We start from the raw sequence: 17465 nt of genomic DNA, 5'->3' as shown, positions 1-17465 counted from the left end.
CCCCTGAGTACTATAGACAGGGAGTACATGAGTACTACAGCAGGGAGTACCTGAGTACTACAGACAGGGAGTACATGAGTACTACATATTAAGAGTGATTCACTGTGAGCAGAAGCACCAGTTTTGGCATTAGAGAACCAGACTGGCATCTTGGTACTCTCTTAACTTAGCCTTCTTTATGTCGCTTCTATTTTGATGATAAAGTAACAATAACTGATCTTCAGGGTTTACTGTGAAGATTAAGTGAGATAATATATTTAAAGCTCTTAGCCCCATGCCTATCATATAACAAGATCTCAGTGAGTGCTTACATTAGCCAGCTGCTCTGCTGACGGATAAGTGAATTGTTTGCATGAAGAGGGACCCAATGATAAGCAACATTAATTTCTTTTGCATTCAACAAAATCAAAACCAGGGTTTATAAAGGAGAGAGGAGAAAATAAAAATCATAATTTGAAAATGTAAGTTGGGATGAGCTAATAATTAACAAGAAAATATATGTTCTGCTATTGGGCATCTGCATATGAGGTCTCTGCTCCCAAAGTGAGATTTTTTTCTTCTTTTCTATGAAATTCTCTAGAAGAGTTTGACCATTCTGATATATATGAGGGGCTAGGCTCCCTGAACACATGGCACCTGTTTCTAGCTACTACTAGTCCCTCTCTAAGTTATTCTGTATCTGCACCATTTCCTTAATCAAAGTCTCTTCTCTGACTCAAAGCAATCTGCATTCCACTTAATGACATTCAGTCCATTTTGTCATTATAAATTTGCTTTTTAGTTGTTTGACTAGTAGCTAACTTTTCCCCAACTAGACTATAACATCCACAGAGTGTGGGTGGATCATCATTACTGCTTTACCATCACTCTGTCCTCCACATGCCGCACAGCATGAGACTCAGAATAGGTATACAAAGTATTTGCAGTAGGGAGAGAGCAAGGGAGGGTGAGCAATGTGTAGGAGGAAGGCGGGAAGAAGGCAAGAAGTCACAGCAAACACCGTAGGGGATAGAATGGGTAACGTAAAGTTCTCTGACAGTTCAGAGACAAGAGCTATCACTCTAGATTTGGGCACAGTAATTAGCAAGAATTTCTGAGAATACCTCCATTTTACCTGCATATTGGTACACAGGTAGAGTGAACATCCCCTCTGGGAAAGCATGGGACCTGCTATAAAACACATCCCATTTCTTTCTAGAACAAGGAGTCATCTTGAGAGTTTTGGTGATTTGAGACAGGAACATTAGATGACATTTGACATTGAGGATCCCCTGGTGTGTCTGGGTTAGAGATGAGACAAGCTCTAGAAACAGTCTGGTGAAGTATAAAAATGGAATATGAGTGGGAAGAGGTCTGAGGAGGGAGGCTTACTCAGTATCAGCTGTTATCCTTGTGTCATTTATAGGACAGTGGTTGTGTTTACACTGGCAAATAGCCTCCCAAGTACTCCACACTTACTCCACTTAGAAAAACTGATGACCATATTCAGTTCTTTGAGGAATTTTTGTAAGTTTGTAAAAATGATTGCCAAGATGGATACTTAGAATATTCTAAAGACTATTCAAGCCTTTATGTACATGCATTTATTATCCATGTCTGGCTGGCATGCAAACTGGAGCTTACACTCAAAAATCACAGAGAAATTAGTTACAGAGTTCACAAACAGTAGATGAACTCTAGGAGAACCACCCTAGCAGAGACTACATCAACTTCTTTTCTTAAAGGAGGAAGGCAAGGGAATCCTATTTGGGTGAAAACCCTTACTACTTCCACCTCATGAGCTTTGGATAACAGCTAGCATTGGTAGAGTGTTCTCCCCTTCTAGAAATGGGACATCATGACGTTGCATTGTCGTACGAGGTACATAATGTTACTTCTTCCTTAATTCTTAGTGACAGGTCCAAAACTACAATTTACCTTGCTAATATCCTCCAAAATAGTCTAGATAGTTTTCCTTTGCTTAGTAAACAACTTGTAACTACTTTACAATTTTTCCAGTAATTTATCTCCCAACTTGCATTGAATTTAAACACAAAATACTCCTCTCTAAAAGCTCATGACTTTCCCTATCTTTACCAACTTCTTCAACCTCATTATCTTTCTGAAGTGAGCCTGCTACCTCTAGACAAGCATAGGTAGCATCATCTAATCTTGATTATCCCAGATGTAGCCCTCTCTGTCAATCCTTCACCACCATTATGCATGCTTTGGCTCCTTGGTCTTAGCTAACTGCTTTGCTGTGCTCTAGAGACATACAATAGTTGACCTTATCAACTCAACCTCTCACCAATAGGACTTAGTTAGGGTTTCTATTGCTGTGGAGAGACACCATGACCATGGTAACTCTTATAAAGGAAAGCCTTTAATTGGGACTGGTTAGTTCAGGAATTTAGTCCATTATCATTGTGGCAGAAAGCAAGGCAGTACACAGACAGACATGGGGCTGAGAAGGTAGCTGAGAGTTCTACATCTAGATTTTCAGACAACTGGAAGACATAGTGACACTGGGCCTGGCTTAAGCACTTTAAGTCTCAAAGCCCACCCCCAGTGACATACTTCCTCCAATAAGGCCACACCTCCAAATTGTGCCACTCTCTGTGAGCCTATGGGGACCATTTTCATTCAAACCATCACAAGGGCTATAATAAGCATAGATGAGTATGATGATCACAGAGGCTATGGAGAGAATGGCAAGAAAGTCAAGGGACTAAAAGGGAGAAGATGTTACTGGAATCAAATCAGAAGAGACCAAAATGGCAGATGCTGAGGAAACAGTAGCAGAGTTGGGGCCTCAACTAAGTCCTGCTGTCTTAATTAGGGTTTCTATTGCCTTGAAGAGACACCATGACCATGCAGCTCTTACAAAGGAAAACATTTAATTGGGGCTGGCTTACAGTTTCAGAGGTTTAATCCATCATGAACATGGTGGGGAGCAAGGCAGCATGCAGGTAGACATGGTGCTAGAGAAGGAACTGAGAGTTCTTACGTTTTGACTCATAGGCAACAGGAAGTAGTCTCAGACACTGGGCATGGCTTGATCATATATGAGACCTCAAATCCCACCCCCACAGTGATATACTTCCTCCAACAAGGCCATATCTATTCTAACAAAGGGATGCCTTCTACTAGTGCCACTCCCTTTGGGGGCCATTTTCTTTCCAACCACCATACCTGCAAACACTCCTAATTTTATGTGCTTATTCTCTAAAGGAAAAGAAACAGAGGCATACATACCACTTATAGAAGAACACTTTATGATGATCTCTCTTCTCCTACAAAGTGAGACTTCCTCCTACTGCCGAAGTGAGTATGTACAGTGAGCAACAAGGACAATAGTCAAGTCAAAAGAAAGGCTGCTTCCAGCCAACCAACAGAAATCATTGAAAGAACACTTGTAGGTTTGCAGGCACCAGAAAAACATCAGGCTGAAATTTGGATCTACAAAATTTTGACTTGGAGGAAGAGTTCTGCATTTAGACTTCTTTCCTTTTATTAATAGTAAGCTAACAGTAATATTCATTATCTGCCTCTCCACCACCCCACACATTTCTCTAAACCTGCTCCTCTCCATCTCCCATTTTCTCTCCCTCTCCACTTGCATCTCTCCCTATGTTTCTGTCTGTAGCCTGTATCCTGTCTCTCACATGCACCTATAAGTGTGTGTGTGTGTGTGTGTGTGTGTGTGTGTGTGTGTGTGTGTGTAAGTGGGAGGGTAGTTGGGTGAATAGATGGATGGATGGATGGATGGATGGATGGATGGATGGATGGATGGATATCAAAGGTTGCTATCCATGTTGGAGTCTCCCTACTAGAATTTGCACTTGTTAGTTTTAGGGCTATCCGTGTAACTCTGTTATGCTTTGAATGTGGCATCACCCACCAAACCCACACTTGAACATCTAATGTCCAGATGATGGTGCTATGTTGCAAGGTTGTGGAACTTTGAAGAGGTAAGGATAGTTGACAAACCTTTCACTGTGGGGCAGGCCCTGAGGGTTGTAGGAGGCCCATTTAAAGCTGAGCCCTCTGCAGTCTGGCCAGCACCATATAAGCCAAGGCAACCACTCTCACTGTCAACAACAGAGCCAGTCCCTATGCCTTTCCAGTCTACTATAATGGATGGTATCATCTTCAAATATGAACCCAAATATTATCTTCCTTCCTTCCTTCCTTCATTTATTCATTCCTTCCAAAACTTCTGTGAGTTATTCTTTTATAATTAGTAGAAAAATAATATATCACACAGCAAAATAGATCCATTCTAACAAACAGGCAGGTTTTTTTTTATTGTTTCAGATGCTACCATAACGGAGAGTTTATATGAACAAACCCCCTAATGTTATTGGATCTGTTGTATGCAACTCAGTGACCTGTATGTTTTGTTCCATATGAAATGCAGGTCCTATTTCTATCCCTGCCTTACACTGAGGAAATTGTGTCTTAGGTCACTTTCTACTGGGTTCATGGCTGATCAGATGCATACTGAACTAGAACTAAAGCCTAGGTCTGCTTGGTCTCGGAGGCTGTCTCATAACAACAACTCCAATGCTGTGTAGTGCTAGAATTCCGCAAGCCTGGAGTTTTGTTTGTCCAGATATACATTTCTAAGGCATCTAGGGGAGACAGTGGTCCACCTGTCTGAAAAGGTCAGGGTGGGATTTCATTTCTTCCTAAGGATAGAAAAGCTCACAGATCTGTGCCTGTACAATATGTGGGCCATATAAAGAAAATTTGATGAGATGAAACTCTATATGAGGAGATAATGCCTTCTATCAAACTTTACACAAAAGCTAGTGCAGCTAATACTCATTCTTACTTAATAAACCCAACTCTTGAAAACTACAGAGATTAGATCGCCAATACTCGTTTCTGATTGATTTATTTGAGCCAGAGGTTCTCAGATATTGTTGTTCTGTGTAATTTGATTCTTACATATCATGAGAGAGAAACAAGAGAGAAATACAGACCCTTTATGAGTGTCCCAGTACAAGCGGGCTATTGTCAAGTCAGAGAAGTAAAAACAGGATTCACATTTCCCGAAGGCAAAGGTCTGCTGTGTGGCTGAGAGTGGCACCAGGCCTATAGTTAAATTTGCTTTCATTTCTCCTTAACAAAGTAATTTCACTAATACCAATTTTGTGATTTCAAGTGACTCCTCCGATGATAGCATAGGGTGCTGCTTTCATCTCACCACCTTATTTGATTCTAATTATTGTTTGATTAGCTTTACCTTGCCCGTTAGCTTCTTTGCTTTAATTTACTTCCTGCTATTCACTTCTTATACCTGGACTTCATCTAGTTTTGTCTCTTCTTATTCAATATCTCTGGAAACTAACACCATTTACCTTTATTTTTCAGGACTAGAATGCCTAGACAGTCAAAACTAGCTAATGATAAAACTGAAAATTAACTTTCAACCAGGAGTGTCGTCTTTAAACATTACCCTCAAATAGTACCGTCATATGCTCTAGACCTCAAAAACTCTCTGTGTGTAAACACTTTTATGTTTTGTCTTCATCTCCTTGAATATAGTGTTTGAGGACTAACACTAAACTACACCCTGAAGCAGAACTGTCTTGGCCCTATAACAATGAGGATATTATATTGTGCCAATCCCTGTCATCCAAACTTCTCTTGGAATAGTGTTATTCCTGGGAAGGTCTTCAGCCCTTCATGATGGTGGATTTTTGGTGGGTAGAATATGTCAGCATCTCACCTGTAAAGACATATTAGCCTCTATCCGATGGAGTCTAGGAAAGGTCACACAGCTCCTCATCTGCATATCTACCATGAGACTCTTTCTTGGGGATATATCTTATGGCTCAAAGTGATCTTAGCTTGAAGGACTCAAGAACTTTAGGAATAGTTGGTGACATTTATTTAGAAATGATGTATAAGTTATTTTTCTGTTGTTATCATGAAATATTGTGACCAAGGCAACTTATGAAGAAAGTTTAACTGGGCTCATAGTTCCAGAAGGACAGGAATCTATCCTGATGAGGAGGCATAGCAGCAAGCAGAAGGCACACCCACAGCAGGAGGAAGCTGAGCACACATATCTTCAAACACAAGAGTGAAGCAGAGAGCACACAAGAGGGGCTCTGGGTTTTTAATATCAAAGCCAGTGACATACTTCTTCCAGTAAGGCTCCACCACTCAAACCTCCCCAAAACCTGCCACCAAATGGACACCAAGTAAATGCCAAAGCTCACCTCCAGTGACATACTTCCTCCAGCAAGTCTCCACCACTCAAACCTCCCCAAAACCTGCCACCAAATGGACACCAAGTAAATACCAAAGCTCACCTCCAGTGACTTACTTCCTCCAGCAAGACTCCACCACTCAAAACTCCCCAAAACATGCCACCAACTGAACACCAAGTATTCAAATGCCAGAGCCCATGGGGGATATTACTCAATAAAACAACCACATTCCACTTCCTAGCCCAGTAGGCTTATAGTTGTATAATGCCAAATGCATTTAATCCATCTTCAAAAGTTCCCAGTCTTTGACAGTTTCAACATTATTTAAAAGTCTAAAGTCTCTCTTGAAACTCAAAGCAATCTCTTAATCATAATTTTCTCTAAAATACAAAAGCAAATTACATATTTCCAACATATAATAGCACAGAACATGCATTATCATTCAAAAAGAGAGGAACATGAGCATATTAAGGAAATACTAAACCAAAGCAAGACCAAAGCAAGACCAAACCCAGCATGGCAAACACCAATGTTTGTAGGTCCATGTACAGTATCTAAAGACTTCAATGGCTCTGCTGCTTAGACTTTTCTATCAGCAATATATACATTTCTCTGTGCACAGTCATCCTTTCCAGATATTCCATGACTCTGAAAACCCAGGCATCCTGTGTCTCCACTGCAAACCAAGCTTCACCTTCACAGCATTATACAATGGCCTTCTCTCACAGCCTTTTGCCACCACCACACAATGCCTGGCCTCAGCAGCTCCCTAAAACCACAGAGGAAGAATCTATGACCCCATCACTCAGTGCCCATCATGTCTTTCAAACCAGAGCCACATGGATGACACTACGAGGTTCAGCTACCAGCTTGGAATGAACCCTGCACACCACCTCTCACCTCTGCCCAACCACATTAGCTGCATTACTTCTTGTCAGCTACCTTCTAGGAGCAAAAAAACCATCTGAGGCTCTCTCACAACTTGGAAGCTTAGCTTGGTGGGATTGTGCCCTGAAAGATTTCTTCATTCCAGTGCAGGAAAGAGCTCTCCTTAATGGCACTAACCTCCTTTATTAATGACCAAAGCCTCTCCTTCAGCCCAGGCCTTGACTGTGACATTAAGCTTCCTAGTCGTCTTTCTGTTTCTAAACTATACATTTTGGGTTTCTTTCTGCCATACTTGCTCATTTTTATTGAAGATCATTTTAAGCATTAACAATGACTTTGCTAGGGTAACTATTGCTGTGATAGAACATGACGAGAGTAATTTATGGAGGAAAAGCTTGATTAGGCTTATGCTTCCTCATCTCTGTTCATCACTGAAGGAGGGTCAATGCAGGAACTCAAACAACTCAAGAACCTAGAGGCAGGAATTGATGCAGAGGCCATGAAGGTTTGCTGCTTACTGGCTTTTCCCTCGTGGATTGCTCACCCTGCTTTCTTATAGAACCCAGGTCTTCCAGCCCAGTGGTGGCTCCACTCACAAGGGGATGGGCCATCCACACTAATCTCTAATTAAGAAAACACCCTACTATGAGTGACTACATACCATGTTTGTCTTTTTGAGTCTGGGTTACTCAGGATGATTTTTTTCTAGATCCATCCATTTGCCTGCAAACCTCATGATGTCATTGTTTTTCCTCTGCTGAGTAGTACTCCATTGTGTATATATACCATATTTTCTTTATCCATTCTTCAATTGAAGGGCATCTAGGTTGTTTCCAGGTTCTGACTATTACAAAACAATGCTGATATGAACATAGCTGAGCAAATGCCCTTGTGGTATGATTGAGCATTCCTTGGGTATATGCCCAAGAGTGCTACAGCTGGGTCTTGGGGGAGATGGATTCCCAATTTTCTAAGGAAGCACCATATTGATTTCCAAGGTGGCTGTACAAGCTTGCATTCCCACCAGCAGTGGAGGAGAGTTCCCCTTGCTTCACAGCCTCCCCAGCATAAGCTGTCTTCTGTGTTTTTGATCTTAGCCATTCTGACAGGTGTAAGGTGGTATCTCAGAGTCATTTTGATTTGCATTTCCCAGATAATTAAGGATGTTGAGCAATTCCTTAAATGTCTTTCAGCCATTTGAGCTTCCTCTGTTGAGAATTCTGTTTAGTTCTATAGCTCATTTCTTAATTGGACTGATTACTCGCTCATAGTAGGATACTAGATGTAAAACAAAGATGACTAGACTGCTACACAACTCCAGGGAGGCTACCTAGAAAATGGGACCCTAGGAAAGACACAGGGATCACCTAATGACAGAGAAATGGATGAGATCTACATGAACAACCTGGACGACAGTGGGAGTAATGAAGGGCAAGTTTCAAGAGAAAGAGAGCTTAGGGGAGCAGGAGATCCCAGCTGGACCAAGAACAGAAAGGGAGAACAAGGAATAATAGACCACGATAAATGATGACCACATGAGAACAGGAAGGAGCAAAGTGCTAGAGAGGTCCCCAGAAATCCACAATGATATATCCACTGTAGACTACTGGCAATGGTCGAGAGAAAGCCTGATCTGACCTAGTCTGGTGATCAGATGGCCAAACACCCTAACAGTCATGCTGGAACTTTCATCCAATAACTGATGGAAGTAGATGCAGAGATCCTCGGCCAGGCCCCAGGTGGAGCTCCAGGACTCCAATTGTTGAAAAAGAGGAGGGACTATAAGAGCCTGAATTGTTGAGACCAAGATTTGAAAAGCACATGGACAAATAGCCAAACTAATGGAAACACATGAATTAGGAACCAAAAGCTGTGGAGCCCCCAACTAGATCAGGCCATCTGGATAAGTGAGACAATTGAATAGCTTGAACTGTTTGAGAGGCACCCAGGTTGTGGGACCAGGACCTGTCCTTAGTGCATGAGCTGGCTGTTTGGAACCTTGGGCTTACACGGGGACACTTTGCTCAGCCTGGAAGGAGGGGACTGGACCTGCCTGTATTGAATCCACCAGGTTGAATTGAATCCCCAGGGGAGTCTTGGCCCTGGAGGAGATGGGAATGGAGGGGAGGGGCTGGGGGAAGGTAGGGGTGGGGGCGGGGGGTGGGGGCGGGGGCGGGAGGGGAAGGACAGGGGAACTCATGGCTGATGTGTAAAATTAAAACACAAAGATAATAAATTAAAAAAGGAGAAAAAATGCCCTACAGGCTTGTCTAAGCTGGACCTTATGGAGGCACTTCCTCAATGGAGGTTCCTGTGTTTCCCCAAAATATTGTGCAGCCTAATAAATTTATCTGGGGTCAGAGAACAGAACAGCCACTAGATACAGAGGCTAGAAAATAGTGGCACTCATGCCTTTAATCCTAGCATTTCAGAGACAGAAATCCCTCTGGATCTCTGTGAGTTCAAGGCCACATTGGAAACAGCCAGGCATGGTGACACACGCCTTTAATCCCAGGGGGTGATTGTAGAAAACAGAAAGATATATAAGGCGTGAGGACCAGAAACTAGAAGCATTTGGCTGGTTAAACTTTTAGGCTTTGGAGCAGCACAGTTCAGCTGAGATTAATTCAGATGAGGACCCAGAAGCTTCCAGTCTGAGGAAACAGGATCAGCTGAGGAACTGGCAAGGTGAGGTAGCTGTGGCTTGTTCTGCTTCTCTGATCTTCCAGCATTCACCCCAATAACTGGCCTTGGGTTTGATTTTATTAATAAATACCTTTAAGATTCCTGCTACAGGTTCCCTCCTCTCCAATGAGTTAGATGTGTCAAGTTGACATAAAAACGATCCATCACAGTCAATAGTAACCAAGCCACACACTCAGTGATATATGGTCTTAAGATCTCCCTGCCAATTAGTAATTATTATTTCCTTTAGTTTCAAGCAAATTCTTAGGACAAGTACAGAAGGCACCGAGAGTATTTATCAGGATGGCACGGGAGTAGCCTTTAGCTCAGTTGCTGATGTTGTTGCCTGCTGAAACCATTTGAGCTGGGCCTCCATGGTCTAAGTTGCTCTCAGAACCACTGCCTTCCAAGCTCCTCCTAGAATGGCCCTTAGAAGTTCCACTTACAACATTCCACCACTTTTCTAATGCAAAGTTCCAGAATCTTCCACAATCTTCCAAGAAACAACATGGTCAGGTTCTTTACAACATTCTCTCATTTTCTGGTAACAACTTCTGTTACTTTTCCATTGCTGTAATAAAATACAATTTATAGAGGAAAGAGTTGATTTCAGTTCCAGATGGAGAATAGTCCATCATGGTGGTGAAGCTTAGCAGCTGGCAGGCATGGTAGGTGGAGTTCACAACCTTAATCATAAGTATGAGCAAGAAAAATGAAAGCAGGGCAAAGCTTTAAACTCCCTAAGCCTACTCCCAGCAACATACTTCCTCCAGCAAGGTTAACCTCCTAAAATTCCCTGAACAGCACCACCAACTGGGGACCAAGTATTCAAACACAGGAGCCTATGGGGGACCACGTCTCTTTTAATCCATGATAGATAGTTCCATTAAGACTAGAGACAAGGCAAGATAGGTACGTGTGCCAACTCTAAAACCCTGAAGGGTGAGAGGAATCATATATCATCATTGGATACAAAGGCCTGCTGGGTGACATAGGATGGTGTCTTAGTTGAGGTTCTGTTGCTGTGAAGGGACACCATGACAATGGCAACTCTTATAAAAGAAAATATTTAATTGGGGCTGGCTTATAGCTCAGAGGTTTAGTACATTATAACCATAGCAGGAAGCAGGAGGTGTGCAGGCAGACATGGTGCTGGAGAGGCAGCTGGGAGTTCCACACCTGGATCTGCAGGCAGGAGAAATTAGACCTAGCATGAGCCCCCAAGACCTCAAGGTCTGGCTGACAGTGACACACTTCCTCCAACAAGGCCACACCCCCTAAGAGTGCCACCCCCTGCAGGCTAAGCATTCAAACCCATGAGTCTATGGGGGCTATTTCTATTCAAACCAACATAGAAAGTATCAGTCAAATATCACTTAACTTCAGAAGTACCATTTTCTCAACAGATGTTGCTAGGATTCTGATGAAAACAAAATACTTTTTGGTATCAAAACATAAAAAGAAAGTTTTTCAAGAATTTTAGAAAGACTCTACCCATTCACAAGGGATAGTTTCTTCTTATTTGAAACAGTAAAGTTTTGATGAGCCCTTACAGAGAAGCTACACACAGGAGCAGGAATAGGCACTAAGGTACACATGGAGTTGAAGGTGTACACAGTAACCAATCTGGGTCATCTACCACAGACATCATCCTAGACCTAGTAGTTTTCAACCTTCCTAATGCTGCGACCCTTTAATACAGTTCCTTGTGTTGTTGTGACCCCCAACCATAACATTATTTTCACTGCTATTTCATAACTGTGATTCTGCTGCTGTTACGAATCATAATGTAAAGATCTGATATGCAACCCCCAAGGGGATTGAGACCGACTTGTTGAGATCCACTGCTCTAGACCTCAGGAAATCTGTGCTGTGGCTCACTAATTTCTCTTCTTGATTTTGAGAATCTCTAAGCAAAAGCTAAGTGTCATGGGCATCCCTATAATTCCAGCACTCTGTAGATAGAACAAGAGGATCATGTATTTTGTTGGCCAGCTTGAATTCATAATATGACACTGTCTCAAAAAAAAAAAAAGATAAGTGGGTGGAGATGTAGTCTAGTACTGGAGTGCTCAAATAGCGTGCACAAGAGCAATCTCCTTGAATTGCCCCGTGGACAATTGCAGTTCAGCTGAAGTATCAGGGAACTGGAACTACCCTGGAAACCTGCAGCTGCACTCCAATCTCCAGCAGTAAGGCAGAAAGGAATTACCAAACAAGAAAAGCACAAAACTGAACTGCCCAGTGGCATAACTGGTGGGATCTGGAGGTCTCACAAGACCAGACTGAGAAAAGAACTGCCGTAGAGGCCTCCACTGTTTTTCAGTTCCCTAAGTTTTCTTAAACTGGTGCAGACAGGAAGAGCCAAAAAGCACGATTACATAAAGTAATTCACAATTATATGTACACATGTGTATGTGTATGTGCAAAGTGTTCACATGAAGATGAGAAAGGGATCCATGACTTCCCTAAGATAGCCTACTGCTACAAATGAATGTATAACACTGTGTAACTTACCAAATATAAAAAAAGCACGTTTCTTCATCAAATGGCAGTTCTGAATAGTCACTTAGGTTGGCATATTAGATATTTACAAACATAGGGAGTCTGATGGGGCTGTGCTGACCTCAACATACATGTACCAGAGTCACAACCCTTCCAGATATCCAGAATGGAAAAATAACACAGTGTTTCTGAGAGGTCTCTCAGCCAGAATTTCAAAGGGGTATACATTACTATTGCTCATCCACTTTTCAGATAGAAAGCAATCTCATGTTCACCTAATGTTGGGGGTGGGGAGGAGCATTTAGAAGTGCAGGCAATGGACAGGCAGTCACTAATGGCAGTTTGTGCTACTGAAGGAGGCGTCCACAGGTAGGTTTCATTCAAGCCTCTGTGTCACCACTTAGCAGCAAGCTTCCTAATCGAGTGGATTGTGATGACCTATACAGAAAGGTAACAAGAAGCACAACATCTATATTTACTGAACACTCAGGTGGCAGATGCTGCTCAGTTCTTGACCTATAATCCCTCCAGATTAGTTTTCCCATTAGACAGTTCCAGGGCCAGGAGGTAACATGGAGACAGGCAGCCACTGAAGTTCCTGAGCAGCTGGGGAAGACTCCGCAGCAAGTCTTTCTTAGTTTGAACACCTCACTTTTTCAAAGCACTTTCCCATCTATTATCTAATTTGAACCTTGCAACAGTACAGTGAAATAGGCAAGACAAGTCTTTATTGCCATTTTGAGGAAAGAGACAGAAATATAAAGAGGTCAAGGGCTTCTGCAAGGTCCCACAGCTAATGAGGACTAGACTGGATTCCTGACCTGTGAGATACAATTGAGCTGTTTCCAGTGTAGCTCAAGTTCCCAGATACTTTAGCTGAATTGCAATTGTTCATGGGGCAATTACACTGAGACCTTTCCAAGAAATGGCATTCCTTGACTTTTGATCAGTAATGGTCTGTATTTTATTTGACTGCTACTGAAATTTTTAGCATGCAAGTCGAAAAATACATTCCAACCATCATTATTGCAGCAGTTGAGTGAGAAGAGATTTTCGAGTATGAGGTGATTGAAGAGTCAAGATCATTTACACTAGGGTAAGTTGGCTTGCTGGGGTTTAGAACACAGAACATAAGCAGATAAGGGGAGAAGTTACCATTTGTTTGGCTAGTTGAATAGACCATGCTATCCAAATATTTGTATCTGTCTGAGACAGGGTTACTTTTGAGTTTGCTTGGAGGGTAACTTGGCTTGTTGCTGGCCCATAGACTCTGTGTCTGAAGCCAGAAGTCTGTTTGCTGTGGATATTGCTCTGTATGCTATTAATGTGTTGCTCTGATTGATTAATAAATAAAGTGCTGATTGGCCAGTAGCCAGGCAGGAAGTATAGGCAGGACAAGCACAAAGAGGAGGCTGGGAGAAGAAAGGCTGTCGGGAGATACTGCTAGCCAATGCCATGAGAAGCAAGATGTAAAGATACCAGTAAGCCATGAGCCACATGGAAAGGTACAGAGTTGTAGAAATGGATTAATTTAAGATGTAAGATATAGGGCAGGAGGGGGGAGGACAGAGGAACCCATGGCTGATGTGTAAAATTAAAACACAAATATAATAATAAAAAAAGAAAAAAAGATGTAAGATCTAGCTAGCAAGAAGCCTGAGCCATTAGGCCATACAATCTTAATTAATATAAGCCTCTGTGTGTTTATTTGGGTCTAAGTGGCTGTGGGCCCCAGGTGGGATGGAAGAAAACTTCAGCTACACCTGTTGATTATACAATAGACTTCAAGAAGCTTTTATGTCTACTGGGACCCAGAGGGACCCAGTCAATCAGGTTAGTTTCAGGAACTTTCTGGAGCTATTTTGAGTTGTTTACCTTCCTGCTTAAGGAGATTCTCTGCATGGTGGAATGCTTTGATCTTGGAGGAATCTGCTATACAACAGGTGCTCTTGAAGTTCATCTGAGTTATAAATAAGTAGGAGAGCCAGAGAATTCCCCTCCCCTCAGCTAGCATCCAGTGCTGGCTTATCTCAGAACTGTGAGTTGAAAGTTCTAGGTTGTCTACTATGTGACTGAGCCCATGATATCAAATAAGGCAGTCTCAAGCCGCAAATTACTCATTAAAGAAGACACTGTTTCCTAAATAAATAGGATGAGAAATATGGGGAATGGACAAGTCCTGGCCTATGAGAAAAAAATGAATTTATCATGATCAGGGAACTTTAAAGAACATTGTGTTGGACCCAGCCAGTATGCCAGCCAATTTCACCTTTTCTCTCTGCTGGCATCCCTTTCTGAAAAACTGTATATTAAAAATTGTTTTTACTCAGAAGTCAGTGTGGTTCTGACTACTCACCAAAGAAGTGTTTTTTGCAACAGATGGAGACTGTCACAGAAAGCCACAGCTGGACAAAATTCAGAAAACAACACAGCTACAACACAAACATCACACCTCAGGCTCAGGGAACACCACAGAAGATGGAGCCAAACAGAACTCAAAAGCAATTGACCAGGGAAGGATGTCTCCTGTAAGATGATGGGTGTCTTTTATATATGACAGGGAAGCTGAACTCAGAGAATCCCAGGACTGTTACCCAAAGAAGGCCTTAAACACAAACTGACCTGACAAAATGGGTGGGGGAATTCTTACAAGGCATCACCCCCTAGAAGAGCCACAAGGAAAGAATGGCTCCCAAAAGAGGGAGAATCCATCTTCTCTAGGGACAAGCCCTCTGATAGGCTAGCTAGTCCCATAAAGTCTTCCCTACATACACTTGAGCAACACTGAATGATCTCGGAAGATTGTGTTTATAAACCTGTATGCATACACATAGACATGGAGCAATGATAACTGAAGAAGAAGAGGCCATGAATTTGAGAAGAGGGACCTGGGAGGAAATGGAGGAAGGGGGAACTGAAGGGAGGAGAAAGAGGAGGAGAATAATATAAATAACAATATCCATATACGAAATTCTCAAATTTAACTAATATTTTAAAACTGCTTTGTTTTCACCAGTCTCTTTCATTTGTTATCTTATTTACAACATTCTCTAAAACCATCTAAAGAGAAGGTAGGGCATACATTGCAATACATAGGTATAAGCAGGGATTTTATAAATAGGACTTTAGTAGGACAAGAACTAAGACTGGCAATTGGCAAATGGATCTCATGAAGTTATAAAGCTTCTGAACAACAAGGGACACTGTCACCTGAGTGAAGAGGCAGGCTGTAGAATGGGAGACAAATCTTTGCCAGCTGTACATCTGACAGATTTCTAACTATACTATAGAAAACCTGGGGCTGGAGAGATGGCTCAATGCTTTAAAGCACGTATTGCTCTTGTGGAAGACCCAGTTTCTGTTCCCAGCACCCAGTTCACCATTTTTAACTCCATTTCCAAGGGATCCAGTGCACTCTTCTGACCTCCACTGGCACCAATCATGCGTGTGGTATACAGACATGCATGCAGGCAAAATACTCATACACATAAAATAAACAACATTTTTAAATGTTTTATAAAGAATATGCAAAGAACTCAAAAACATGAAGAAAACAAATCACCCAAATAAAAACTGGACTACAGAGTATTGGTATTAAGTCTTCTTTGAAGATCGGGTTGAATAGCTTGAACTGTTTGGGAGGCACCCAGGCAGTGGGACCAGGACCTGTCCTTAGTGCATGAGCTGGCTGTTTGGAACCTTGGGCTTACACAGGGACACTTTGCTCAGCCTGGAAGAAGGGGACTGGACCTGCCTGGACTGAATCTACCAGGTTGAGCTGAATCCCCAGAGGAGTCTTGGCCCTGGAGGAAATGGGAATGGAGGGGAGGGGCTGGGGGGCAGGTGAGGGTGGGGGCAGGAGGGGAGAGGACAGGGGAGCCCATGGCTGATGTGTAAAATTAAAACACAAATATAATAAATTTAAAAAAAACTGGACTACAGACCTAAACAAAATGGTCTCAAACTAAGAAACACAAATGGCTAGGAAGCATTTAAAGTGATCAACATCCTTAGCCATCAGGGAAATGCAGCTTAAAATCACTTTAAGATTCGTCTCACTCCAGTCAGAGTGGCCATCATTGAGATACTACTGCCTGAAGGGTCAGGACCCAGAGACCTAAGGTAGAACCAAACATGACAGGCAAGAAAAAGTCAATGAAATGATTCCCATGATATTCTGCTATACTCATAGATTTGTACCTAGCCCAATTGTCATCAGAGAGGCTTCACCCATCAACAGATGGAAACGGATGAAGACCCACAGCCAAACCTAAGGTGGACCTGGGGAAATCCTGTAGAAGAGGGGGATGAAGGATTTTGAGAACCAAAGGGGCCAAGGACACCACAAGAAAACCCACAGAATCAACTAACCTGGGCTCATAGGGACTCACAGAGACTGATCCACCAATCAGAGAGCTTGCATGGGACTTCTGCCCGTGTACAGTTGTGTAGCTTGGTATTCTTGTAAGTCTCCTAACAGTGTGTCTCTGACTCTGTGGCCTGCTTCTGGGACCCTTTTCTCCTACTGGGTTGCCTCATCCATCATCAAGAGGAGGGAAGGTGCCTAGTCTTACTACTACTTGATATGCCATGGCTGGCTGATATACATCGGAGACCTGCCCTTTTCTGAAGAGGAAGGAGGAGGAGTGAACAGGGGCAGGGACTGGGGAAAAGGGGAGGGTTGTGGGGAGGGACTGGGAGGAGAGGAGGCAGGGAGGGGAAACTGTGATTGGGCTGGGAAAAATAATAAAAATGCATTTGAAAAAAGAAATCAATACACACAAAAAAATGCTGGCTCACATTGGGGGAAAGATAAATGTGTTCAAGCGTGACTAATGACCATAATGTAAAATAAAAGGAAAAAGTAGGCACCTCTAGAAGCAGAATTATTCTTAAAACAACTGAAAACCACAGTCCCTCCCAGAAATATAGGCTGTTTGTACATGGTGTCCGGTATTGGGGTTTTATAGGAGAGAAAGGGGGACTGAGGGGTTGGAAGAATTCATCTGCAGGTCAGTTCCCTTGCCTCTGGAAGTGATAGTCTTGGTATGTGGATCTCCTGATCAGAAACTTCCACAGGTGTTATCAGTCAAGTCAACTTTCCTGTCCAGACCTTCTCAGTTTACCTGAGCATTTAAATCACTTACTCACTTTTGGTGGGAATGCGATCTACTGCAGCCACTT

Source organism: Onychomys torridus, chromosome 2 (assembly GCF_903995425.1).
Source record: "Onychomys torridus chromosome 2, mOncTor1.1, whole genome shotgun sequence".
NCBI lineage: Eukaryota > Metazoa > Chordata > Mammalia > Rodentia > Cricetidae > Onychomys > Onychomys torridus.
Note: the sequence above shows the minus strand (reverse complement) of the source record.